The 26723-nt window shown below is 41.1% G+C and overlaps 1 long non-coding RNA gene across 1 annotated transcript in view; it reads right to left on the bottom strand.

The window, feature by feature from the left end:
• The window catches only part of LOC129524509 (uncharacterized), an 85890-nt gene that overhangs the window by 29142 nt on the left and 30025 nt on the right, over positions 1 to 26723 (bottom strand). Inside the window, exon 2 of the long non-coding RNA XR_010130277.1 lies at positions 120 to 326. This is a non-coding gene — a long non-coding RNA (uncharacterized lncRNA). The remainder of the gene's footprint in view (positions 1 to 119; positions 327 to 26723) is intronic.

Below are 26723 nucleotides of genomic sequence, written 5' to 3' on the forward strand. Positions count from 1 at the left end.
GCTCTGCCTCATTACTTCCCCCCATCTCCTCCCTCATGGATGTCAATTCCAGGGACTCTGTGGTTGTTGGTGCCCTATCACCACCGCGTGCATTTTAGGGTCTGGGGGTAACTTGTCACCTGATTTGTTTCTCCATTATTGGCCATGGGTTTTTGGTGTTGCTCTCTAGGTGCTCAGTTTTTCACTGTGTGTGTTGGAGGAGCATCCTGAGCAGAGCAGATCCCGACTTGGAGAGAAACCTTCTTGGTTTCTCAGAGGAGTCTCCTCTGTGAGTCTTCCAGAGCCCGCCCTGAACCACATGACTGGGAGCTCATCGGGCACCTCTCCTGGGAAAAAAAATGCTAAGTCATTAAGCAAAAGGTCAAGTTGTTTTCAGAAAATGTTTTTTAAAAAGAGAAGGAAAAGTATGATATGGCTTATAAACATTTGTTTCAAAAATTCTTATTTCTAAATGAAATTTAATGCCACTTGGAACTTTATGCAGAGTAACTTGGTCTTCGATAAATCTGAATAAATGTACATATGTAAGTATATATGTGTCTCTGGCTTTCTGTAACTCAAATTCAGGGTTTAAGGTTTGCATTTTTTGAGAATGTTGCAAACATACCTCAGAAATATTTCAGGTTTGGTTCTAGATAACCGCAATAAAGCAAATATCAGAATATGGCTAGTTACACTAATATTTTGGTTTTCCAATGCATACAAACATTATGTTTATAGTGTTCTATAGTCTATTAAGCATGCAATAGCATTATGTCTAAAAAAATGTACATACCTTAATTTAAAAATACTTTATTTCTAAAAAATGCTAATGATCATCTGAGCCTTCAGCGAGCCATAATCTTGTTGCTAATGGAGGGTCTTGCTTTGATGTTGATGATTGCTGAAGGCTGGGGTGGCTGTGGCAATTTCTCAAAATAAGACAACAGTGAACTTTGCCATATTGATTGACTTTTCCTTTCACAAAAGACTTCTCTATAGAATGTGATGCTGTTTGACAGCATTATACCCACAGTAGAACTTCTTTCAAATTGGAGTCAATCCTCTCAAACCCTGCTGCTGCTTTATCAACTACATTTATGTAATATTCTAAGTCCTTTGTTGTCACTTCAACAACGTTCACAGCATCTTCACCAGGAGTAGAATCCATTTCAAGAAGCCATTTTCTTTGCTCATCCATAAGAAGCAACTCCTCATCCATTCAAGTTTGATCATGAGATTGCAGAAATTCAGTCACATCTTGAGGCTCCACTTCTAATTCTAGTTCTCTTGCTGTTTCCACCACATGTGCGGTGACTTCTTCCACTGAAGTGTTAAACCTTTCAAAGTCATTTGTGAGGGTTGGAACCAACTTCTTCCAAACTTCTGAGAATATCAATATCTTGACCACCTTTCATGAATCGCAAATGTTCTAAATGGCATCTAAAATGGTTAATCCCTTCCAGAAGGTTTTCGATTTACTTGGCCCAGATACATCAGAGGAATCACTATCTATGACAGCTGTGGCCTTACCTAATGCTTTTCTTTTTTTTTTTTTTTTTTTTGTTGAGACGGAGTCTCACTCTGTTGCCCAGGCTGGAGTGCATTGGCACCATCTCGGCTCACTGAAAGCTCTGCCTCCCAGGTTCACGCCATTCTCTTGCCCCAGTCTCCCAAGTAGCTGGGACTACAGTCGCCCACCACCACGCCCGGCTAATTTTTTGTATATTTAGTAGAGACGGGGTTTCAGCATGTTGGCCAGGATGGTCTCGATCTCCTGACCTCGTGATCCACCTGCCTGAGCCTCCCAAAGTGCTGGGATTACAGGCGAAAGCCACCACACCCGGCCAGCCTAATGCATTTCTTAAACAATAAGACTTGAAAGTTGAAATTATTTCTTGATCTGTGGGCTGCAGAATGGTGGTTTTGCAAACTAGGCATTGAAGGAACATACCTCAAAATAACATGGGCAAACATTATAAGAAAGAATGACGTTGTAGCAAAAGAAACTATCAACAGAGTAAACAGACGACATACAAAATGGAATAAAAAATAATAACAGCCAACATTGTACTGAATGGGCAAAAGGTGGAAACATTCTTATCAAGAATTGGAACAAGACAAAAATGTCCACTTTCACCACTCCTATTCAACATAGTGCTGGAACTTCTGGCCAGAGCAATCAGACAAGAGAAAGAAATAAAAGGCATCCAAATAGGAAGAGAGAAAGTCAAACTATCTCTCTTTGGAGACAATATAATTCTATACCCAGAAAACCCCATAGTCTCTGCCCAAAGGCTCCTAAATCTGATTTTAAAACTTCAGCAAAGTTTCAGGATACAAAAGCAATGTCCAAAAGCCAGTAGCATTTTTATACGCCAATAACATCCAAGCTGAGAGCTAAATCGAGGACACAATCCCATTTACAATGGCCACCTATGTATTTTATTTCTGATACCTAGCCAATCAGAGAGGTGAACGATTTCTACAATGAGAATTACAGAACACTGCTGAAAGAAATCAAAGATGACACAAACAAATGGAAAAGCATTCCATGCTCATCGATAGAAACAATCAATGTTGTTAAAACGGCCATTCCGCCTAAAGCAATTTACCGATTCAATTCTATTCCTATCACACTACCAACGATGCTTTTTTCACAGAATTAGGAAAAAACTATTCTAAAATTCATTTGGAACCAAAAAAGAGCCCAAATAGCCAGACCGATCCTAAGCAAAAAGAACAAAGCTGGAGGCATCACACTACTCAACTTCAAACTATACTACAAGGCTGCAGTAACTAAAGCAGCATGCTACTAGTAAAGAAACAGATACATAGACCAATGAAACAGGTTAGACCGCCCAGAAATAAAGCCCCACACTTATAACCATCTGATCTTCAACAAAGTTGATAACAACAAGCACTGGGGAAAGGACTCCTTATTCAATAAATGATGCTGGGATAACTGGTTAGTCATATGCAGAAGATTGAAACTAGAGTCCTACCTTTCACTATATATCAAAATCAACTCATGATGGATTAAAGACTTAAATGTAAAACTGAAAACTATAAAAACCCTACAAGAAAACCTATTAAATACAATTCTGTCATCAACCCTGATAAAAACTTCATGATGAAGATTCTAAAAGCAATTGCAACAACAACAACAAAAAATTAACAAGTAGGACCTAATTAAACTAAAGAGTTTCTGCACAGCAAAGGAAACCATCAACAGAGAAAACAGGCAACCTACAGAATGGGGAAAAATATTTGCAAACTATGCATCCAACAAATATCTAATATCCAGAATCTATAAGGTACTTAAACAAATCAATAAGCAAAAAAAGTGGGCAAAGGATATGAACAGACACTTCTCAAAAGAAGAATACACATGGCTAATAAGCATATGAAAAAAATGCCCAATATCACTAATCATTAGGGAAATGCAAATCAAAACCACAATGAGATACCATCTCATAGCAGTCAGAATGGCTGTTCTTAAAAGTCAAACAATAACAGATACTGGCAAGGTTGTAGAAAAAAGGGAATACATACACTGTTGGTGGGAATGTAAATTAGTTCAGCCACTGTGGAAAGCAGTGTGGAGATTTCTCAAATAACTTAGAATTATCATTCAACCCAGCAATCCCATTACTGAGTATATAACCAAAGGAATATAAATCATTCTACCATAAAGACACATGCACACATACATTCATCATAGCACTGTTCACAATAGCAAAGACATGGCACTAACCCAGGTGCCCATCAGTGGTAGAATGGATAAACAAAATGTGGTACATTTACACCATGGAATACTATGCAGCCATAAAAAAGAATGAAATCATGTCTTTAGCAGCAACATGGATGTAGCTAGAGGCCATCATCCTAAGCAATTTAATTCAGGAACAGAAAACCAAATACTGCATGTTCTCACTTATAAGTGGGAGCTAAACATTGAGCACACATTGACACAAAGAAGGAAACAACAGACACCAGGGCCTACTTGAAGGAAGAGGGTGGGAGGAGGGTAAGGATTAAAAAACTACCTATTGGCTATTCTGATGATTACCTGGGTGACAAAATTATCTGTACACCAAACCCCTGTGACATGCAATTTACCCATGTAATAACCCTGCACATGTACCCCTTGAACCTAAAAGCTGGAAAGAAGAAAAAAGAATGATGGTTGTATTAGCAGGCATGAAAACATTAATCTCCTTGTTACTCTCTATGAGAGCTCTTGGGTGACTGGGTTCACTGTCAACGAGTGGTAATATTTTGAAAGAACTTTTTTTTTTTTCTAAGCAGTAGGTCTCAACACTGGGTTTAAAATATTCAGTTAACCATGGTGTAAACCAGATATGAAGCCGTCCAGGTGTCGTTCCATTTACAGAGCATAGGCAGAGTTGATTTAGCAGAGTTCTTAAGCGCCCTGGGACTTTGGAAATAGTAAATGAGCGTTGGCTTCAACTTAAAGTCACCACCTGCATTAGTTCCTAACAAGAGAGTCAGCCTGTCCTTTGAAGCTTTGAAGCCAGGCATTGACTTCTCCTCTCTAGCTAAGAAGGTCCTAGACGACATCTTCTTACAATGGAAGGCTGTTTTGTCTACACTGAAAATCTGTTGTCTAGAACTGCCACCTTCATCAATAATCCTAGCTAGATCTTTTGGATAATTTGCTGCAGCTTCTACATCAGCACTTGCTACCTCACCTTTCACTTTTATGTTATGAAGATGGCTTCTTTCCTTAATCCTCAAGAACCAACATTTGCTAGCCTCCAACTTTTCTTCTGCAGCTTCCTTACCTCCTTCAGGCTTCTAACTCTAGAATTAAAGAGAATTGGGGCCTTCCTCTGGATTAGGCTTTGGCTTAAGGGAATATTTTGCCTTGTTTGATCTTCTATCCAGGTCACTAAATCTTTCTCCACATCAGCAATAAGGCTGTTTCATTTTCTTATCATTTATGTGTTCACTGAAGTAGCACTTTAAATTTCCTTCAACAACTTTTTTTTTGCATTTACAATTTAGCTAACCATTTGGTGCAAGAGGCCTCACTTTCAGCCTATCTCAGTTTTAGACATGCCTTACTCACTAAGCTTAATCATTTCTAGCTTTGATTTAAAGTGAGAAATGGGGGACTCTTCCTTTTATTTGAGCATTTAGAGACCATTGTAAGGTTATTAATTGGCCTAGTTTTACTATTCCTTTGTCTCAGGAAATAAGGAGGTCTGAGGAGAAGGAAAGAGATGGGGGAATGGCCAGTGTGTGGAACAATCAGAACACACACTACGTATATTAAGTTTGCCATCTTATACGGGTGCGGTTTGTGGTGCCTCCAAAACAATTATAACAGTGACTTCAAAGATCACTGATTACAGATCACCATAACAGATATAATAATGAAAAGGCTTGAAATACTGTGAGAATTACCAAGTGCCAAGTGTGGTGCAAAATGAGCATATGCTGTTGGAAAAATGGTGCTCATCAATAGACTTGCTTGATGCAGGGTTGCCACAAAACAAGCCTTCATAAAACATGCAATATCTACAAAGTGCAATAAAGCAGGGTATCCCTGTACTTATCGAGTATTAAATTATGTTGTGACTTCTTTCTTTCCTTGACTGTCCGTCGGGCCAGAGCCAGATTTTGGATTCATGCGTGTGCAGGCTGCTCAGTGTCCATGCTTGTCAGGGGTGTTGGCATTGGAATCAGAGGCAGCATCTGCTCTGTCCTAGCTCACAGGCTTCCTCTGGCAGAGCACAGGAACCAGGGCTCCAGGTTAGGCTGCAGGTCAGGAACGAGTTAGTTCAGAATGAAGGCAGGTACTGTGTTTCATTTTGGTTTTATTCTGTTATGATTTCCTTGCTTCTCTTTCCTGGTGAGGCTTCATCCTACCTGTCCTTGGCCAGTCCTTCCCCAGATCTTTCTGGTAATGAGCTTTGTTAACTCAATTAAATAATGCCACATTCCCACAAAAGCTTTGTGAGTGACAAAGGATTGGCTCCAAGCATCCAATTGCCAAGCCTCACATGGCTTCCTGAGTATCAGGTGACCTACACCCTTCCTGCATTTCTGAAAAGTCATCAGTTAAAATAACTCTGGAGCTCCAGGAAGACTGGGCAGCTGGTATAGCCCTTTGCAAAGGTGAAAGCCCTAAAATCACACATGAGAGCTGGTCAAGGTGTCCCCAAGAGCTGGTCAAGCACAAACTAGACCAAGGATGTCTGCACATCAGAAAAGCTCCACTTAGAAAACAAGGAATAAAAACAACACGGGAGAATAAGGTATATACGTGGCTCATGTTACATTTCCCTTGGACAGCGCCGCTCTTGCGGCAGACTTGCCAGGTGCCAAGCTCTCTCCCCTCCCCTCCCTGTGTGTTTCATGAGCTATTTCCCACCGGTACATCCTCCTCTTTACTCTCTGGCACAGCCAATCCTGCAGCTTCCCAAAAGTCCAGCCCAGTCATCTCCATTCAAGCCAAATTGAGTCCTGCCAAGCTTTGTTCTCTGATAACTCACTCAAGTCTGGGGACCGATGTATATCTCCTAGATGTGACCCTGCCTCAGGTTTATAACATCATTGAATCGGCCAAAATGAAGTTAAGAACCTTGGCTTCCATTGGCCTCTTCCTCCAAAGAACCCAGATTCTGTGCAATGATAAACCAGGCAACTGATAGGTACACAGCTTGGTGGCTTCTAAAGAGCCTCCTGCACTTGTAAACATTCATCATTCAAACCCTGGGCAATGTTAAAACAGCATCGCATCACATAGTGCATTTCCCATTTCAAAGCCTCTGAAAATGACAGGAAGATGGTTCCCAGAGCACCCTCAGAGCCCCCTCCCAGAGACCACAACAACTGGTTACCAGAAAGAACACAGGTTATGTCTCTCGTTCCCACAACTTATGATACCAGCACACAGATATCAGATGTGTAAAAGCCTGACCCACAGCTTCCTTACAATATGAGCACATCGTTTCTACCCTATTTCTTTTCTTGGACTGGTGTCTGATGGGGAGGACCTACACTTCCACCACCAATAGGGAGGATTAGTTTTCTGTTTCTGTTTTTGGTCTGCGATGTTACTTATTTCTTAATTAGCATTTGTGCTGACATTTCTCCTGCTATCTTAGAGCCTAGAAATGACTTATTTGGGGAAAGCTTAAAAAGGTATTCATTCAGCCTTTCTTTCCCCAGTGGGAAATGCGATAGAGGAGAAAAACAATTGGATGCCCTTCACTCACTCAAAATCTTCAAGAATTTAAACCATCTCCACCAGCATGAAAAGTACTCAACAGTAAGGGGCATGGTAAGGAAGAAAACAGATCTAAATACATACGACTCCGTACAGAAGGGATGAGGTTTCTGTAGGGCAGATACACACAGATACTCAAATATAGACTTAAGCATAAATAGATACTTCATTTAAATACATTCGGCCAACAGACATATGTGGAATTATGGGGCACCACTATTTGAAACTCACAATGGCACCAAGGCTGGCTCTGACCACCATCTCTACCTTTCCCATCCAAGAGCTGCTTCAGGTGGAGAGAGGTAAGGCAGAGAAAACTGATCATGATGACACAGCTGCTGCTGGTAATGCTTGTTATGAACACACCAAGCCCTGTGCTGAGTGCCTGACATTAATGGTTCATTTAACCCCACCATTCTTGTGAGTTGGGTGTGATGCCAGGTGGACAAATGAAGGTGGGAAGGTACAAAGGGGCCACGCAATATGCCCAAGGTCAATGATAGGGCTGAGATCTAGACCCAGCTTCACGCAGCTCTCTGCATATGTGCTAACCATGGAGTGTAGTTGGCCCTCCAAATCTGTGGAATCAGCATCCCTGGATTCAACTAACTGTGAATAAGAAATATTACAAAAAAAAAAAAAAGATGGTTGCATCTGTACTGAATATGTACAGGCTTTTTTCTCGTCATTATTCCCTAAACAATGTAACACAACAACTATTTACATAGTGTTAGGTATTACACGTAGTCTAGAGATGATTTAAAGTATAACGGAGTATGTGCATAGGGTGTATGCAAACGGGGACTTGAACATCTGTGGATTTTCGTATCCATGGGGTTGAGAGTGGGAGGTCCTAGAAACAATCCTGTTTGGATACAGAGGGATGACTATATATTTCCTTTCAAGAGAAAACCAAGAAGGAAATTATTCATTTGTTCATTCATTCATCCATTTCCTTTGCAAGTGTTCACTGAATGTACAATGGAGGAGACTCCCTATTGATCTCTGATAAAACATTAACTGTAGAGCCCTTTGTGGGCCTTCTTGGAAAACAAAGTGGTCAATGATGATTCCTACACCCAGTCAACCCCGCACACCCCTGGAGAAACTCAGAACCCTCCAGCCTCCTTTTCTTCTCTCTAGAATTAAAGAGCTACCTGCTCCTGGGAAAGACTATTTACCATCTGAACAGCATCAGGACATTGGGGTAACCAAGATAGGTTTTAATCAAGCACAAAGCCAATTTTCCTCTGCAGAGAATAACACAAAAGCTCCAAATCATTGAGCAAGGATGTGGTAAAAACCTTAATAATAAGAACTGACATTTGTTGAAGGTTTACTTTTTGTCAGGCACTGAGCATATTTAATTTTCAGAACTCTATACAATAGGGACTGTCATTATTGCCTGTTTTACAGCGGAGGAAATTAGGGCTAAGAGCGTTAACCTGCCTGGGTCACACAAACAAACGCCAGTGTTTGAACATAGGTCTTTCTGATTGAATCCACGCTCAGCATCAATGCTAGACACACATTCCCAAAGTCTGAAGTGCTGCACAGAGAGGCCGAAGCGATGATGGCCCCATGCAACACGAGTCATGGAATGGTGCTATTATTTCTTTTTTTTTTAAATTATACTTGAAGTTCTGGGATACATGTGCAGAACATGCAGGTTTCACAAATGGGATCTAATTAAACTAAAGAGCTTCTGCACAGCAAAAGAAACTATCATCAGAGTGAACAGGCAACCTACAGAATGGGAAAAAATGTTTTGCAATCTACCCATCTGACAAAGGGCTAATATCCAGAATCTACAAGGAACTTAAATTTACAAGAGAAAAATGAACAACCCCATCAAAAAGTGGGCGAAGGATATGAACAGACACATCTCAAAAGACGACATTTATGCGGCCAACAAACATATGAAAAAAAGCTAATCATCACTGGTCATTAGAGAAATGCAAATCAAAACCACAATGAGATACCATCTCACACCAATTAGAATGGCGATCATTAGAAAGTCAGGAAACAACAGATGCTGGAGAGGATGTGGAGAAATAGGAACGCTTTTACACTGCTGGTAGGAGTATAAATTGGCTCTATTATTTCTAAGCCACAGGCTGTGACCTGCTTACTTCAATGCATATTAAATGCCTGGAATATTTAGAACTATCAAAAAATAGTGCAAAATTTTCAGCCTATTATCTTAACAATGCAAACCTAGAGTCCTCATCCAAGACTCATTTATGTTGTTTCCATAGTAAATATTATTTTCTGCTACAAAGGGCTCCACCAGAAAAGAGAAGGCACATAGTCATGTCAACACCCTCCCCTGATGCAGTGGCTCACCTCCCTGATCCATTCCAGAAAACTGAAAGTTCATCTTCTAGGTGATCCAGGTTTTGAAAGGAGAGGATGGGGAGGGGGACTCAGGCTGGGGTTAAATCCTGAGGTGGCACAAAGAGAGACTGAATTTCAAATGTCCCCAGTTAGAGAAAGCAGGGAGTGTGAGGCTGGTGTCTGCATCTTTTCCCTTGTGCAATATCTAAATGCATTAGATGAGAGGAGCTTTTGAGAAAATGCTTCAGTTCAAGATTTTGTACAACGTGCCCCTGACACTGTCTGTTAGGCTTTGAGGAGAGAGACAGACAAGAAGGAAATGCTCAAAAACATTAGCTGTGGCTGCTGCCTGCTGTTTTTCAGCTGGCAAAGAAACACACATTGGCTGTGTGCCTGGCAGACCAGGTCCTGGGATACTGGTTTGGAGTGTCAATTCTTGGAAATCCTGCTCCAAGAAGCCACGAGTTCAACAGGAACTTTGCTCACCCTTCACCCTGAAGCCAGGCTCCTCTGGGCATGGAAGGAATCTGTCTCTCACTCAGTCCTGGGGGAGCCAGCATTAACCTCCTGTGTCATTGGAAACATATTTAGGAGAGGGGTCGAAGAGGGAGTCAGTATGGAGGGAACCAAGGGGTGGAAGGACACCTTATGGCCAGGCCCCTTCTTCATCAGTAGGAGACTAGGGACTGCAGGTGAAACCACAAGGGAGAAGAAAAGTGTGATTTCTCTAGTGAGCTCATTCTGCGCACCTTGCCTTCCCATTCTGCGCTTCACACCCATTGAGGATTTACGCACAGAAAACTGGAAGACGAGGGAAGAGAGGTGTCTTAGTCCGTCTGTGCTGCTGTAATAAAATACCTGAGACGGGTAATGTATGAAAAAGACGAGTCTCTTTCTCACAGTTCTGGAGGCTGGGAAGTCCGAGACCCAGGCGCTGCAGACTCCCTGTCTGCAAGTCTGCTTCCAGGGGGCCTCCAACCTGTGTCCTTGCAGGCAATGGGGTGAACACCATGGGAAGCCTCTATGAAGCCCTTCCTCCCATTCACCAGGGCTTGCACTTAGGACTCAGTCAACCCCTAAGGACCCACTTTTTTTTTCTTTTTCTTTTTTTTTTTTTTTTTTTTGAGACAGGGTTTCATTTTGTCCCCAGGCCGAAATGCAGTGGTGCCAACACAACTCACTGCAGCCTCGACCTCCTGGGCTCAAGTGATCCTCCCACCTCAGCCCCCCAAGTAGCTGGGACTATAGGTGCTGACACCATGCCTGGCCAATTTTTGTATTTTTTTAAAGACGGGGTCTCACTATGTTGTCCAGGCTGGTCTCAAACTACTGAGGTCAAGTGATCCTCCTGCCCTGGCCTCCCAAAGTGCTGGGTCTTAATACCATTCCATTTGCGAGTAAGTTTCAAGGTATGATTTGAGGGGACACTGAGACGGTAGCAAGCGGTGAAGCCCCATCCCGCTGGTCTGCACCATGAGCTGGCCGCCCCTCCCCGTCTGTGCAGGGCAAACAGCTCCGGCCGTGGCCTGCGCTGGGAGTGTGAGCAGGAAGGAGGTGCGCTCATCCATCCAAGAGGCTTATCCCGCGAGCACAAGGGAGCCGGGGCCTGGGCCGCCGCTGGAAGGGGCTCCTGCCTTCCGGGGACGCGGTCAGGGAAGTCCAGCCGGGGTGCTCTCTGCACTGCTGGTGCTGGGCTCGGCAGAGGCCAACCCGGCAAAAGAGCAGGATCTCCCGGCCCCACCCTCGTGGGCTCCGCCTGCCCCAGCAGCCATCCTGCCATCCTCCCTGCGAGACAGGTGACTTTCCTCTCTGATGCGGTGCATCTGTCGTCGGTCTAACGGGCCCAGTCCCCAGTGAAACACCCCCAACCAAAGACACGAAGGGGAAGGCGCAAGCTTCTACCAAGCTCAGTTTGCCCATCTGGTGCCCACCTGCCTCGTATTTGGTGACTTGGAGGAGAGGAAGGTCGTTTAGCCATTTTATCGTAGCCCTCTGAGCTTCCCAAGGGCCCTCCACGCCTCTCAGAGGGCAAGGCGTTGCCCTGCTTAGCCCGACTTCATCGTCTTCCCTTTCCAACAGGCCGCTAAAAATGGCCTGCGAGTGTGGATGGCTCTGAAGTTGCAAAACCGCGCAAGAAACAAGGGCTGCAGGTGCAGGCGGGGGCCGAGGCCCTCCCCAGCCAGAGCGGGCAGCCCTGTTGCTTCTTATTTAAATTCTTGTTTTCTATCCTATTTCGAGGTCCTCTCTGGGATTTGAGGAATGTGGAGACGTGCCAGAAGTGACACCGAGCACTGAGCGGTCAGGCTGGCCGGAGGCGGGGCGTTCAGGGACACGTGCCCCACGCGGGCGCGCCTGGGCCTTGGAACAGAGGCTGGGAGGGGTGAGGGCGAGGCTGGGTTGGCTGGAGAGGGCTGGCTGCGGGCTGAGCAGAGAAAGAGGCTTTGAGACTCCCGAGCAACTTTATAATGCAGGAGAAAAGTTAGCCTTTTAAATGAGGTTAAGTACCCCGAGAGTGATGGTAAATAGAACAGGCAGCTCTTTAAGTGGAAATAAAGTGCTTTCGGTACCGTCATAAAGCTGCAAAACGCAGCTTAGCTGGGAGAAGTGGATTTCACGTGGGAGAGAGAGCAAATTAGAATGCAGGCTCAAGAGCGATTTAAGAGGGCCCCTTCAACCACGGAAAGAAAGGGAGAGGGAGAAGGGAGGAGAAAGAGAGAGTCTGATTGATTGATTATGGCCAACTGTGAGAAGCAGAATTCCACACTGAGGTCTGGCAGCACCCTAACAGGCACTTCTGCTCTCCCCCCACGATGTGCCCACCCCACCTCTTGCAGCCGAGCAATGCAACATCAATGGGAAAACAATCTGACTTCAGTGCAATTTCACTGCTAAGGATTTTCCACATATTTAAAGATGCTTTGCATATTTTTTTTCTAAAATCCCCCTTGAGACTCTACAGTATGTTCCTGAATTCTTTTTAACCTCTTAACTTGTCAAAAGAGCATTTCAAACCCTAGATCTCAGGGGTCCCTGCCAGGCATTTTCAAGTTTGATTTTTGTGGGGAGGACATCAACAAGTTAAAACCGAAATGAGCAACAAAGTAAGTGTCATTTTGTGTTTTCTTGGGTTAAGACAAACAATAAAGGCTGGCTTGATATGTTAACAACATTCCCGATTTACTTGGTCAGAACCCAAACCCCAAAGAGGCTGAATTGAAGTTACATTCCGTCTCCCGCTGCAGCGAGGTGACGTGCGTTATCAGTTTTGTCTTCCATGTCTTCCTCATCCTGCTGTTTGCTCCACGGCTCTTGACAGGATGGAGACGAGGAAAGAACTTCCACATCCACATTCAAAACGTCTGCCAGAACTCCCTCAGGCAAGTAAGAGATGATTTCTTTTCGAGAGCTTTGCATGTTGATGAGACAGTGAGTCAGGAAGAGATTGGATTGAACTTGCTTGAATATAAAGCTGCTTGAGATTTTCAAATTGGAGTCTGGTACCCTTTCTATAGAAAAAGTCACTGGCTTGTCACTACTCAGAGCATGAATTTCCACGTTACTAGAGTTTCTTTGATCTTTAGAGAGAAAGTGTGAAATAGTTAAAGGCTTGAAAGTGGCCAGAAAATTCATAAACATGCGTTCAAAAATAATTTCATTCCGTTCTAAAATTAGAAATGGAAAAAGTCAAGGGAATCAAAACAAGTTGTTAAAATCAGTATTCATGTTGGATCAAATCTTTGTTTGTTTCAAATTCATTTTATTGATTCTTGAAAAGCCCTGGGAGGAGGTGACTCATACTATTCCCTCTGAACATAGTTGCAAACCATGTTCCTGAGAAAGGATGACTCTCCCAAAATACATGGCATGCAGCGGGGCACGGGCCTGGGCCTCAGAGCCTTTTCCCTTGTCGGAATGCAAACTTCCATTCTGGGAATGTAAATTGTGTGGATGATAATATCATGCTTTGGCTGTTGGAAGAAGAAGCATTCAGGAAACGTGCCTCAGGCATATTCAGTTTGTTGAAAAACTAAGAATGTCACATATACAGTTTGGCCACCTACTTCACAGTGGTAACTTAATATAGCATTGTTATTTTTCTATACAGCCAGAATGCTAAATTTGATAGTTGAATCGTTACTGGATTTGTTTCAGAAGGAAACGTCTAGATTCTATGCTGAACAGCTCTCTAAAGGAACAACAGAAGCAGAATATTTTTCTAGAAGACATAGAATTTGGCTAGGGCACTTAAAAAAATCTATTAATAGATCCTCATGCCAGAGATTCAATAACATACTAGTGTCCTGAGCAAATTGTACAAGGCACTGTGCCTGGCCCACCCTTCTGCCCCACTGGGCCTGGGTTAACAGCCCAGCGTGTCTAGGCTGGGCACTGGCATGTCTAGATGCACTGACTTTTTTCTTATGTACACACACTTAGAGTTTACATGTACATGTTCTTCTTTGTGTGTTTGCTATATTTGATACAGATCTATCTTTTTCCTTAAATGGATGGAATACAATTATTTAACATATCTTTTTCCTTAAGTGGATGGAATATAATGTATTTAACAATTCTTCCTGTTGTTTCTAATCCAATGGCTAAACACCCAAACAAACGAGCCCTGATTTGAATTTGCAATTTCCTGAGACTGGACATTTTTATATATGTTTATTAGCTACCTGTATTTCGTTTTCTATAAATAGCCTATTTATTTTGTCAATTTTTCTGTTTCGTTGTTTGCTTTGTTCTTATGGTTTTGTGGATGCTCATTATACATTCCGGATACTATGTATTTGTTTGCTAAAATCTCCCTGTCTGTTACTTGTCTTCTCCAAATGTTTCAGAACAGCTATTCTTGTGCATTTTCTTTTGCATATAAACTTGAGAATCAATTTGACAATTCAAATTAAAAAGAGAAAGCTTTGAATTTTTATTGTGATTGAAATGAGTTTATATTATTTGGGAAGAATTGCAATCTTTATAATATTCAGGCATCCTTTCAGGAAAATGATAGGTCTTTCTATTTATTCAAAATGATTTGTGTTCTTTAAGGTTCAGCTGTAGATTTCCAATAGATAGCCTCTATTAGGTTGAGAGAATATTTTCTATTAATAAGTGAACAAGGATTTTTTTCCTTAATTAGGAAAAAATATTGAATATTTTAAAATAATTTTATATCCATTGAGAGAATACATGATAAACTATGTCAGTAGATTTTCTGATATTGAACCATTCTTACATTCGAGATATTAGTCCTGATTCTTCATAATATTTTACTTCTTTATTATAAAATTAAAATCAGTGAGCTAAAATTTACTTGGAATTTTCATATTTATGTTCATAATTATATAAACCATAATTATATGATTTTTTTTCTTGTTCTCTTACCTAGTTTGGGATAAGGATTATATGAACTTTATACAATGAGTTGGGACATGTTGATATGGTTTGGCTGTGTCCCCAGCCCAATCTCATCTTAAATTGTAGCTCTCATAATTCCCAGGTGTCATGGAAGGGACACGGTGGGAGGTAATTGAATCATGGAGGTGGGTCTTTCCCATGCTGTTCTCGTGATAGTGAATAAGTCTCACAAGATCTGATAGTTGTATAAAGGGCAGTTCCCCTGCACACATCCTCTTGTCTGCTGCCATGTAAGAAGTTCCTTTGCTCTTCCTTTGTCTTCCACCCTGATTATGAGGCCTCCCCAGCCATGTGGAACTGTGAGTCAATTAAACCTCTTTCCTTTATAAATTACCCAGTCTTGGGTATGTCTTTATTAGCAGCATGAGAGCAGACTAATACACATGTCTTGTCCATTTCCTGTTGCTGTAACAGAATACCACAGACTGGATAATTTATAAAGAAAATAAGTTTTTTGGCTCATGGTTCTGAAGGCTGGTAAGTCCAATAGCATGTTGATGGCCTCTGGCAAGGGTCATTCCACTCCCGAGATAACAGCATTGACCCACTCATGGTGCCCCCGTGACATAATTCTCAAAGGCCCCTCTTCTTAATACTATTACAGTGGCAACGAAATTTCAGCATGAGTTTCAAAGGGCTCAAGCATTCAAATCAAAGCAGAACATATGTCTCATTTTTTACTTACTGGAAAAAAACATATATAAGATAGGGAATACTTATTCCTTGCAAATTTGGTAAAACCTGCCTATAACCTCTGGGTCTGGGGCTTTTTCAGGGACAGGGTAAAGTGTTTTTGAAGGGAGGATTCTCACAACAAGCTGGATACTTTGGTAGGCCTATAGGTTACTTTCTGTTATAATTCTACCCTCTGCTTCCATGATTTAAGATGAATGCTTACAGCTTTCAGCTGTGTTTGCTCTCAAATTTATTTACAAGTATACCTGTATAATTACTTTATTTAATTTAACATTATATAGACCAATGGAATAGTTGCCAAAAAAAAAGAGTTTTCATTTTCATGAAGACTAAGTCGAATACTTTAGGAGGACTAGATATAATTGAGTCACTTAGATAAATGATTGGTACTTAAATGTTCTAATACAACTGGAAACAATGGGTGGATGCAGGAATTTATATCCTTATTACTCAAAGTGTGGCCCATGCACCAGTATCACCTGGAAGCCTGTTAGAAATGCCAAATCTCAGAACCTCACCCACACCTACTGAGTCAGACTCTGCATTTTAACAAGATCCCCAAGACATTTGTTTGCACATTAAAGTTTGAGAAGCTCTGATTTACAAGAATTCCACAATCGGAGTACAATTGTGCCCCCTTTATCTGACGTTTCCCTTTCCTCAGTTTCCATTACCCAAAGTCAACCATGGTCCAAGAATATTAAATGGAAAATTCCAGAAATAAACAATTTATAAATTCTAAGTTGCAGACTGTTCTAAGTGGCATGATGAATTCTCTTGCTGTCCCACTCCATCCGGCCCAGGATTTAAATAATCTTTTATCCAGCTGTAGACACTCCCCACCTGTTGGTCACCTAGTAGCCATCTTGGTTAGCAGATTGACTGTCATGGTATCAGCATCACAGTGCCCTGTGTTCAAGTTACTCTTATTTTGGTTAATAGTGACCCCAGAGGGCAAGAGTAGTGATGCTGACAACTCAAATATGCCAAAGAGAAGCCATAAAGTGCTTCCTTTAAGTGAAAAGGTGAAAGTTCTCAACTTAATAAGGTTAACAAATACTATGCTTATGTTGCTAAGATCTGCGGTAAGAATGAACCTGGTATCTGTAAAATTGTAAAGAGGGAAAAAGAAATTTGTGCTACTTTTGCTGTCATACCTCCAGCTGCAAAAGTTATGGCCACAGTGTTGATAAGTATTTAGTTAAGGTGGGAAAGGCATTACATCTGTGGATGGAAGACTTAAACAAAAATGTGTTCTGACTAGGCCAAGGTGGGCAGATCAGGAGGTCAGGAGATCGAGACCATCCTGGCTAACATGGTGAAACCCCGTCTCTACTAAAAATACAAAAAATTAGCTGGGCGTGGTGGCGGGCGCCTGTAGTCCCAGCTTCTTGGGAGGCTGAGGCAGGAGACTGGCGTGAACCCAGGAGGCGGAGCTGGCAGTGAGCCGAGATGGCGCCACTGCACTCCAGCTTGGGCAACAGAGCAAGACTCTGTCTCCAAAAAAAAAAATGTTCCGACTGACAGTAATCATGTTTGGTATCTGTGGTTTCAAGCATCCACTAGGGGTCCTGGGACATATCCCGCATGGATTAGGTGGCATTGCTGAACAGTATATGTTTTAACATTTTCCCTTTGTTTCAAAAATCAAAACCCATAAATATCAAAAGTGAACTCTAAGTGTTTACATAAGAAAAATGAGGTAGAAATCCAATCAGAGGTCCAATTTTAAAGAGAAGGCGTTAACCCTGCATAAAACATTGGTGAGTGAATATATGTTTTTATGGTTTCAATTAAAGTAAAAGTTTGAGATCCATAATGACTTTCTTTATAATTCTTCACTTTAAACACTTTTTTCACTTAACCAACTGACTATTGGCCTGGACTGTGTTGGATAAGAGGGATTCTACTGTAATTTATATTTTCCTGGATTAGCATTACTTTCATCTAAAGTCTCAAAAATATTGACATAGAGCTGTATTCAGTTCTAATCTTTTTATAACTTCAATTTTGGACACCTTTTCACTTCAAATGCTTTCATTTATGCCTGGGTCTGCTTACTGTTTTTGTTTTTTACTTGTTCAGAATGGCCAGAAATTTATTTAAATTATTTTTTATTTTCAAAGCACTACCATTCTGCTTGTTTATACTCTCTTTCACTGATGTTTACTTTTATTTTTATTATTTTCTTACTTTTGCTATCTTTGCACTTATTTTATTATTTTTTTCTGCCTCTCTTGTTTTCTAGCTCCAGGATTGAGAGCTACAAATTTTCCTCTGATGACTGCTTTGTCCATGTCTTTCATGACGTGGTACTCTCATGGACATTCATTTTTCAATCCATAACTAACTGCAGTTATTTAGTTTTTATTTTCTTTTTTATCTTAAGGGGTGTTTTAAAATATTGAAATAGAACCATTTTGCCAGCCTTTTGATATTAATGCTTACTTTTTCTGCAGTCTGTTCAGAAAAGGTGGCTTATCTGATTTTTTGATTTTGGAATTTCTTAAGATGTTCTCTGTGTTCTACCTTAGCAACAATTTTTGTGGATATTCTGTTTGTGTTTGAGAAGAGGGTATGGTCTTTGTTGGCATAAGAGAAATGTGTCTGTATGTATAGATTTATATACATTTATAGTTAAGCTTGTTAATTATGCTATTCTACTCTTCTACATCTTTTTTTTTTTTTTTGTCTCCCTTGTCAAACTGCCCACCCAGCAGTTATTCCACTCCACTTTATTTGCCCATACACCCTGATTTTTTTTTCCAGGGGTAGCAATATGCCCATGCTAGGAGACAAATGATGATTAAATCTAAGCCAGCATTTCTTAACAGAGGCCTTGCTGACATTTTGCTCCTGCATAGGACACTGATGTAAGAGCATAAGATCTAGAGCTATGGCAGCCATCTTGTGATCATTAGGCATGTTTACTCGTTTTCAAGTTTATTTGCTCACCGCTTCTGGTGTAGTCTTCATGTTTCCTTTGTATTTATTTTTGTTTTGCTCATGCACATTTCTTTAAAAAAAAAATCCATCATAGACGGTCCATCAGTGGTACATTTTCTGAGTCCTTGGTGCCTAACAATGTCTGTTGTTTGTCTGCTATAGTTTTGCATTTCACTGACCTTGGGCCTGATCTCCCCAAACCCTCCTGCCTCACATTGTTTTCTCCAGTATTCATTTTGCTCTGGCTTTATTTTTCATGGGAGCTGATCCTGTTTGCGTTCTGTCTTTCAGAAACTGTTCAAGATCTCTCTTACCCCATGGCACTCTTTTATTTTCCTGCATCACTAAGGATTTTATTTTAAAATTTTCTTTTCTTGTCATTTTGTGGGAATTGGGGCTGAAATGATGGTAGATACATGAGTTCAGTCAGTCATCATAATTCCATATACAACTTTTTTAACAGAAAAATCAATAATTCACTCTTTAGAAATGTATAGAGCAGTAACAGTTTTCAAGTGATTCCATTTGGGCTTAGGAATAGGCTGATTCCTGTTCTGTGGGGTTTTTTCCTCCCCTGGCTATGTTTTATGTTCTCTGTTTCTGGTACCATTTAAAACATGCACTTTCTTCTAAGCAGATCCCCAGCCTAAACAGAGAGCAAAGCACAAATATTCATCACACTGGAGACAGGCCAGGCTTGGCATCCAGTAGCTCTTCAATTTAGGTTTGCCCTGCCACCCAAAGAGGGCATACTTAAGGCTTGGCGCGGTGGCTCACGCCTGTAATTCCAACACTTTGGGAGGCGAGGTGGGCAGATCACTTGAGGCCAGGAGTTTGAGACAAGACTCGCCAACATGGTAAAACCCTGTCTCTACTAAAAATACAAAAAGAGGCAGGAGAATCACTTGAACTGGGAGGTGGAAGTTGCAATTAGCCTAGATGGTGCCACTGCACTACAGCCTGGGCGACAGAGTGAGACTCTGTCTCAAAAACAAAACAAAACAAAACACCACCACAAGACACACACAAAGTGGGCACCCTTTATTCCATTGAGCAACCTTGCCCCAATTTCCAGTAATATTTTCCTCAAATAAAAATGTGGTCTCCTAGGTACATACCAGGCAGCTCTTGTTTAAAGTGGAGAATTTACCAAAAGTAAGTGATAGAACCAGGGGACCTTGTACCTGTGGCTCAGGCCCCATGGGAACTGCAATCTGTTTATGGGCTTTAAGCAGAAAGCCCCAGGTTCTAAGGGGTCAGGGTGCCAAGGTGGCCGGATAAGTGGACTAGGGGTTTGGAGCCAATGTCCACTCTCCACGTGTGACCCAGGGCAAACTATTGAGACTCTGCAGACTGCATGTCCTTAACCATGAGATGGTGAAATAGCCACGTCTGCTTCATGGTTCCATTGTAACGAGTAAATCACATGCATGGTGCTCAAGGCCAGGGTTGGCACCCCATGAGCACTCTGTAGGCTGCAACCGCTGCTCTCACTGCAACCCCTGAGGTGCCCGTCCTCACCACCAGCTGCACATTCCAGGATGAAGTTTGGATGCTTGCATCATCAGGAGTCACCAGGAACAGCCTGAGTACTGATGTAAACATAAATCTTAAAATGCTGCTGTCTACAGATACAAAAAATACAGGCACCCAGGTCAAACTAGGCAATGCGATGTGTGTGTTCACGCTTTATGTGTGTGCAGTCAAGTGCCGCATAGTGATGTCTGGGTCAACACTGGACCACATAGGGTCCGGTGGTCCCTTAGGTTACAGTGCAGCTGAAAAATTCCTATCATCTAGTGACCAACGCATTGCTGACGCAAATCTGTGATGAAAAGAAGAAACAAACCAAGCAAACCATCATGATCGTGTTTCTGAAAAGAGTGACATCTCCTCAAGAAGAGCCTCAGGCAGGTCCTGCAGGAGGGACTCCAGAAGAAGGCATTGTTATCACAGATGACAGCTCCATGCGCACAGATAACAGCTCCGTGCGTGTTACTGTCCCTGAAGACCTTCCAGTGGGACAAGAAGTGGAGGTGGAAGACAGTGATATGGATGATTCTGACCCTGTGGAGGCCTCAGCTAATGTATGTGTTTGTGTCTTGGTTTGGTTTTTTTTTTTCACAAAACAATTCAAAAAGTTTAAAAAATTAAACATTTTAAAACAGAAAAAAGCTTATAGAATAGGGATAGAAAGAAAATATTTTTGTCCAGCTATACAATGTGTTTGTGTCTTAAGCAAAGAATTATTACAAAAGAGTAAAAATGTTTTTTAAAAAAATTTAAGTTTAGACAGTAAAAATGTTATGGTAGGCTAAGGATAATTAATTATTAAAGAAAGAAAATTGTTAATAAACTTAGTGTAGTCTAAGTGTACAGTATTTATAATGTCTACTTGAGTATACAGTAATGTCCTAGGCCTTCACATTCACCCCCACTCACTGACTCACCCAGAGCAACTTGCAACCCTGCCAGCTCCATTCATGGTGAGTGTCCTATACAGGTGTACCATTTTTTATTTTTTAGACTGTATTTTTACTGTACCTTTTCTATGTTTATATTGTTTCAATATACAAATACTTGCTATTGTATTACAGTTGCCTACAATTTTCAATAAAGTAACATGCCGAACAGGTTTATAGTCTAGGAGCAATAGGCTATATTAGACAGCCTAAGTGTGTACGCAGCTAGGTTTGTGTGAGTACACTATGATGTTCGCACAAGGACACAATCACCTAATGATGCATTTCTTAGGCAGATCCACATCGTTAAGCAATGCATGACTATATATGCTTATATGAGCATGTGCATGTACATATTTGTGGGTATGTATGTGGATGTATATAAATGTGAATGTATATACATGTGTATGTTCGTGTTTTTCCATGTATACGTGTTTGTGTGTGTATGTATACATGAATGGTATATATCTTTGTGGATGTAAGTGTGTAAGGGTGTATGCAAATGTGCATAATTGTGTGTATTTATATATGTTTTGGGGGATAACACATGATGTCAGAGTGTAAATCTATGCATCTCATTCCTTCAGCCCTACCTAGGTCTCACAAAGTTTCTCAGTTTACAAAAATCACTGTCAGGTACAGCTATGCTGATACTCATTCACACAGTGTCCAGAGGGATGTTCCAACTGTCTTTATAGCATTTGCATTAGCATAAATATTACATTAGTGGGACCATTTAGAATGGGCTTCTCTCTCAAGAGACTCCACAACACAATTCTTGAAACACTCAAGTCTGACAAATGGGGATCACATTTAAATAAAATATTGAGACAACTCAGTTAAGTGACTGACAGCCAGAGGGGGAGCGAGGCATAGTTAATAATTTCTTCTTAAAGAAAAAATGTATTTCTAAAATACTTGTGGATCTGTTTCCTAAATTGCTTCATAATCTATAGAGGCAATTGCCCTTTAAACATCTTCCATAATATTAATGTCCTTTTAAAGTTATAATCAACTTTCTTTCCATCTATTTCATCCATTTTCCAAGTTGGCATGAGTTATGGGCTCTTCCCTGAGCTCTTCTTTCCTCCAAAATTATTGTAAAATCCAATTATGGCCTAATATTCAGTATTCTCTGGAATTGGAGAAGCTGCCTATAGAAAGTCAGACAGAAATTTGAGTACTACATTTATTATCTGTTTATCAGCAAAGGAGGCATATTTTCTTTTTTCTTTTCTTTTCTTTTTTTTTGGAGACAGTGTCTCGCTCTGTCGCCCAGGCTGGAGTGCAATGGCATGATCTCGACTCACTGCAACTTCCACCTCCTGGGTTCAAGCGATTCTCCTGCCTCAGCCTCCCGAGTAGCTGGGACTACAGGCGCCCGCCACCACGCCCAGCTAATTTTTATATTTTTAATAGAGACGGGTTTCACCATGTTGGCCAGGATGGTCTTGATCTCTTGACCTCGTGATCTGCCTGCCTCAGCCTCCCAAAGTGCTGGGATTACAGAAGTGAGCCACCACACCCGGCCACAAAGGAGGCATATTTTCATTGTAAGTGGAACCAAGATCATCATACAAAATAAGCAGGTCTACATGCAATGCCATCGTCTTGTCAGTATTTTAATGAAACTATACAGCTGGTATGCAGATATGTAGCTAATGCCAAGAGAAGTTTCCAAGTCTATCATGACCTGTCTGTGCTCACTTGCAAAGAACAGAACTCACTCAAGCCACTTCAAGTGAGCAAGGATGTATGGCAGGGTATTAAAAGGAGTTCGAGACCAGCCTGGCCAAATGGTGAAACCCCATCTCTACTAAAAATACAAAAATTTTAGTGGGGGTGGTTGTGCACACCTGTAATCCCAACTACTCAGGAGTCTGAGGCAGGAGAATCACTTGAACCCGGGAGGTGGAGGTTGAAGCGAGCCGAAATTGAGCCACTGCACTCCAGCCTGGGCAACAGAGTGAGACTCCATCTCAAAAAAAAAAAAAAACTAGCAGCTACTGGCACTGGGCACCGGCCATGTGCCAGGAGCTCTTGTAAGTACCTTGTAGGCAATAATTCCCATCCGGTCTCACAGCACCCCATGCAGTAGATCATACTATGCTTGCCATTTTACAGAGGAGGAGGTTAAGGCACCAGAGGAGAGGCACTCACCAGCCTGACCCCAGAATTCACCCTGTGAACTAGGCCCCAGGACCACAGCACAGCACGGGGCTATGAGCAGGATCAAGCTCGCTCTTCACTTTTTCTATGTTCCTGGTTCTTTTCTGCTCAGGAACCCATTTGTTCCTTTCAGGGCTTTCCTAAGCCCTTCAGCATCGAGTCCAGTTACACATTTATTTTCCTGTAACCTCAGATCTCTTAGGTTAATGGGATATAATCATATATGTCAAAATACCCCCTATTATGATAGAGTTTTTCACAATTTTAAAGCTATTCTTTTGATTTTGAAAGCAAGTTCTGTATTTTCATCACAATGAGATGTGTCCCTATAAAACCTTGCATAAATGCCATTTACATATTCTCTCTCTTATACACACACTCATACACACACACACAGACAATTGAAGATAGTCCATAAGTCCCTTACTTAAACTGGTCATAAGATGTCTTTGTCACATAGAATAAAATGAATATCTTGAGTCCATACGAGTAGAATAAATAACAGAATAAAATGGGTAAGTAAATGGGGGAGGAGAGAGAGGTCACATGGAAGAATTCTACTAACAAATGCAGAAAGAATAAGGAAAATACAAAATCATCATTTGGTGAACACCACAGTAATGGTGGTTGCAGGCAAAGTCTGCCAAATGTTTGTGGATAAAAGGGATATTTGCCTAGTGCCAAAGTATCTCCCCCCAAAATGTCTATTAATCAGAGTGAAAAATATAGATGTCTATTCATACAAAGGGAAAAATTAATAGAAAAGGAAAACTAGTTCTTATTTATGTTTACTTTATAATTTCTTATTGTATTTCTTATGTCTTACATTTCTCATTGATATTTACTACTTGGGCACTAAGCAATGAAGCAGACACTACCTTAACCCAATGATCAAGGCTAACAAAACCAACAATGACACATATAACATCACGTGCCCCTGCTGCACTGCACTGACAAAGGCACTTCTGAGGTCTTCTTGCCTAAAACTCATACTCTCCATCAAATCATAAGAAAACATCAGACAAACCCAAATTGAAAGACGTTCTTCAAAATAACTGACCAGTGCCCTTCAAAAGTGTCAAGATCAAGAGAAACAAGGAAAGACTGAGAAGCTATCCCAGATTGGAGGATATTAAGGAGCAAGAGCTCAGTGCACTGTGGGATCTGGATTGGATCCTCGGACAGCTAAATGATGTTACAGGAACATGGGAAAACCTAAATGAAGTCTGTAGTTAATAGCATTACACCAGTGTTGGCCCCTGATATTTTATAGATGAAGGTTATATAGTCACTCTGATTTTTTTTTTTTTTTGCAACCTTTCTGTAAGTCTAAAAGTATATCAAAATTAAAAGTTACTACAGAAAAAGACATCTGGGTCAGGCAAGCTCAGGTATGCTCCCTTGTCACCAGGATAGAGCCTGAATCTTCCTTCTCCCCCTTCCCCCGGTCAACCCCCAGGCTCCCGTCCAGTGCCAGCCAGAGTTGCGGAGCTTTAAACCACTTCAGTCCCGCTCTTGGAAGGACACAGACTTTTTATTGATTTGGAGGGCTTTGCAGAGAAGCTGTTACTGGATTTTATGAAATGACGAAAGTAGTACGTGCTCATTGTAATAAGTCAAAGAAAGAACATGTATAAGGGAAACTGCAATAAATGACTCATCCTGCCACAGTTCATCCCCACCCCACTGACAGCATTGGCATTCAGCCTCCTGCACGCTCACCATGCACATACGGACCGCAGAGGCCTGTGGTTCTGTCTCCTACACGCACAGAGAAATGGACTCAGATCACAAATATTATCATATTCTGAAACTTGCTTTTTCATTTAACAATTCATCATGGGTATTTCTTAGATACAGAGATATAGAATTCTACCTAACGTTTAGAGAGCTGCATTCTATCCCGATATTCTATAGTATGATTGTATTCTGGTTTAGTCAACCAATCTTTTTTTGATGAATATTTGTATCATTTCCACTTTTTGCCATTATAAGCAATAAATATATCTTTATCTATTGGCATTTTTGTTCCTGAAGAACAGTCTCTAAAATGAAAGGATTGCTATGATGAAACATTCTTATTTTAATAAATACTCTTGTATTACTTTCCATAACTATTTTAACAATCGCATTCCCACTAGCAATGCATGGAGAGCCTTTTTTTTTTCCCTCAAACTCTCACAAGCCTTCATTCATTCGGCAAGGATTTTTTGCAGGGCCGACTGTGTCTCACTCAATTAAAATGTTGCTTTAACATATATTAAATTCCCAGCCAGGTAAGGTAACTCATGCTTGTAATCCCAGCACTTTGGGAAGCTGAGGCAGGTGGATCACTTAAGGCCAGGAGTTCAAGACCAGCCTGGCCAACATGGCGAAACCCCATCTCTACTGAAAATACAAAAATTAGGCAGGCGTGGTGGTGTGCACCTGCAATTCCAGCTACTCAGGAAGGTGAGGCACGAGAATCACTTGAACCCAGGAGGCGGAGGTTGCAGTGTGCCAGGATTATACCACTGCACTCCAGCTTAGGTGATAGAGCAAAACTGTGTAGAAGGAAGGGAAGGGAAAGGAAGGGGAAGGGAGGGGAGGGGAGGGGAGAGGAGGAGAGCGGAGGGGAGGAGAGGGGAGGGGAGGAGAGGGGAGGGGAGGGAAAGGGAGAAGAAAGGAAAGGGAGCGAAGGGAGAAGGAAGGGAAAGAAAGAGAGAAAGAGAAAGAAAAAGAAAGAAAGAGAAAGAAAAAGGAAGGAAGGACGCAAGGAAGGAAGGAAGAAAGGAAGGAAGGAAAGAAAGGAAGAAAGAAAAGAAAAAGGAAAGAAAGAAAAAAGAAAGAAAGAGAAAGAAAAGAAAAGATATTAAAATCCCATATATATTTGGACCTATTTCTGGTCTATGGACCTCTTTCATTTTTTTCCTACCCATTCTACTCTGATTACAGTAGCTTTAGAGTATAATAAGTTTTACTATTAAGTAGAGCAGGCTGCCCAATACCACGTTTCTTTTCTAAAGTTTTCTTGGCAATTCTTACTCATTTATTTTTCTTTAAGAAATTTAAAATAATTTCCGCTCAACTCAAATACATTTTATTGGCATTATATTTCATATTGCATCACATGTGTAAAATAAAGATATACAATTTATTAATGTTTTCAGTATGTTAAATATCTTCAAAATGTATAAGTACAAACTTCAGTTTTGTATAATATATATATATTTTTTCAACTATTCACATTTTTAAGACTTAAATATTCCCCTCCAGAAGTATGGAATTGCTCTCTATTTACTCAAGAATTGATCTACATCCTACACAGAGATTTATACCTTTCTCTGAGTATGTCTTGAACCTTTTTGGTAAAATTTATTTTCTAGGGATTTTAGGTTTGGGGAGATGTTTTAATCTCACTCCCATGAGAAAACTAGTTACTACTGAAAAAGAGAAGATACTGTTGATTTTGT

This window comes from Gorilla gorilla, chromosome 13 (assembly GCF_029281585.2).
Source record: "Gorilla gorilla gorilla isolate KB3781 chromosome 13, NHGRI_mGorGor1-v2.1_pri, whole genome shotgun sequence".
Lineage (NCBI taxonomy): Eukaryota > Metazoa > Chordata > Mammalia > Primates > Hominidae > Gorilla > Gorilla gorilla.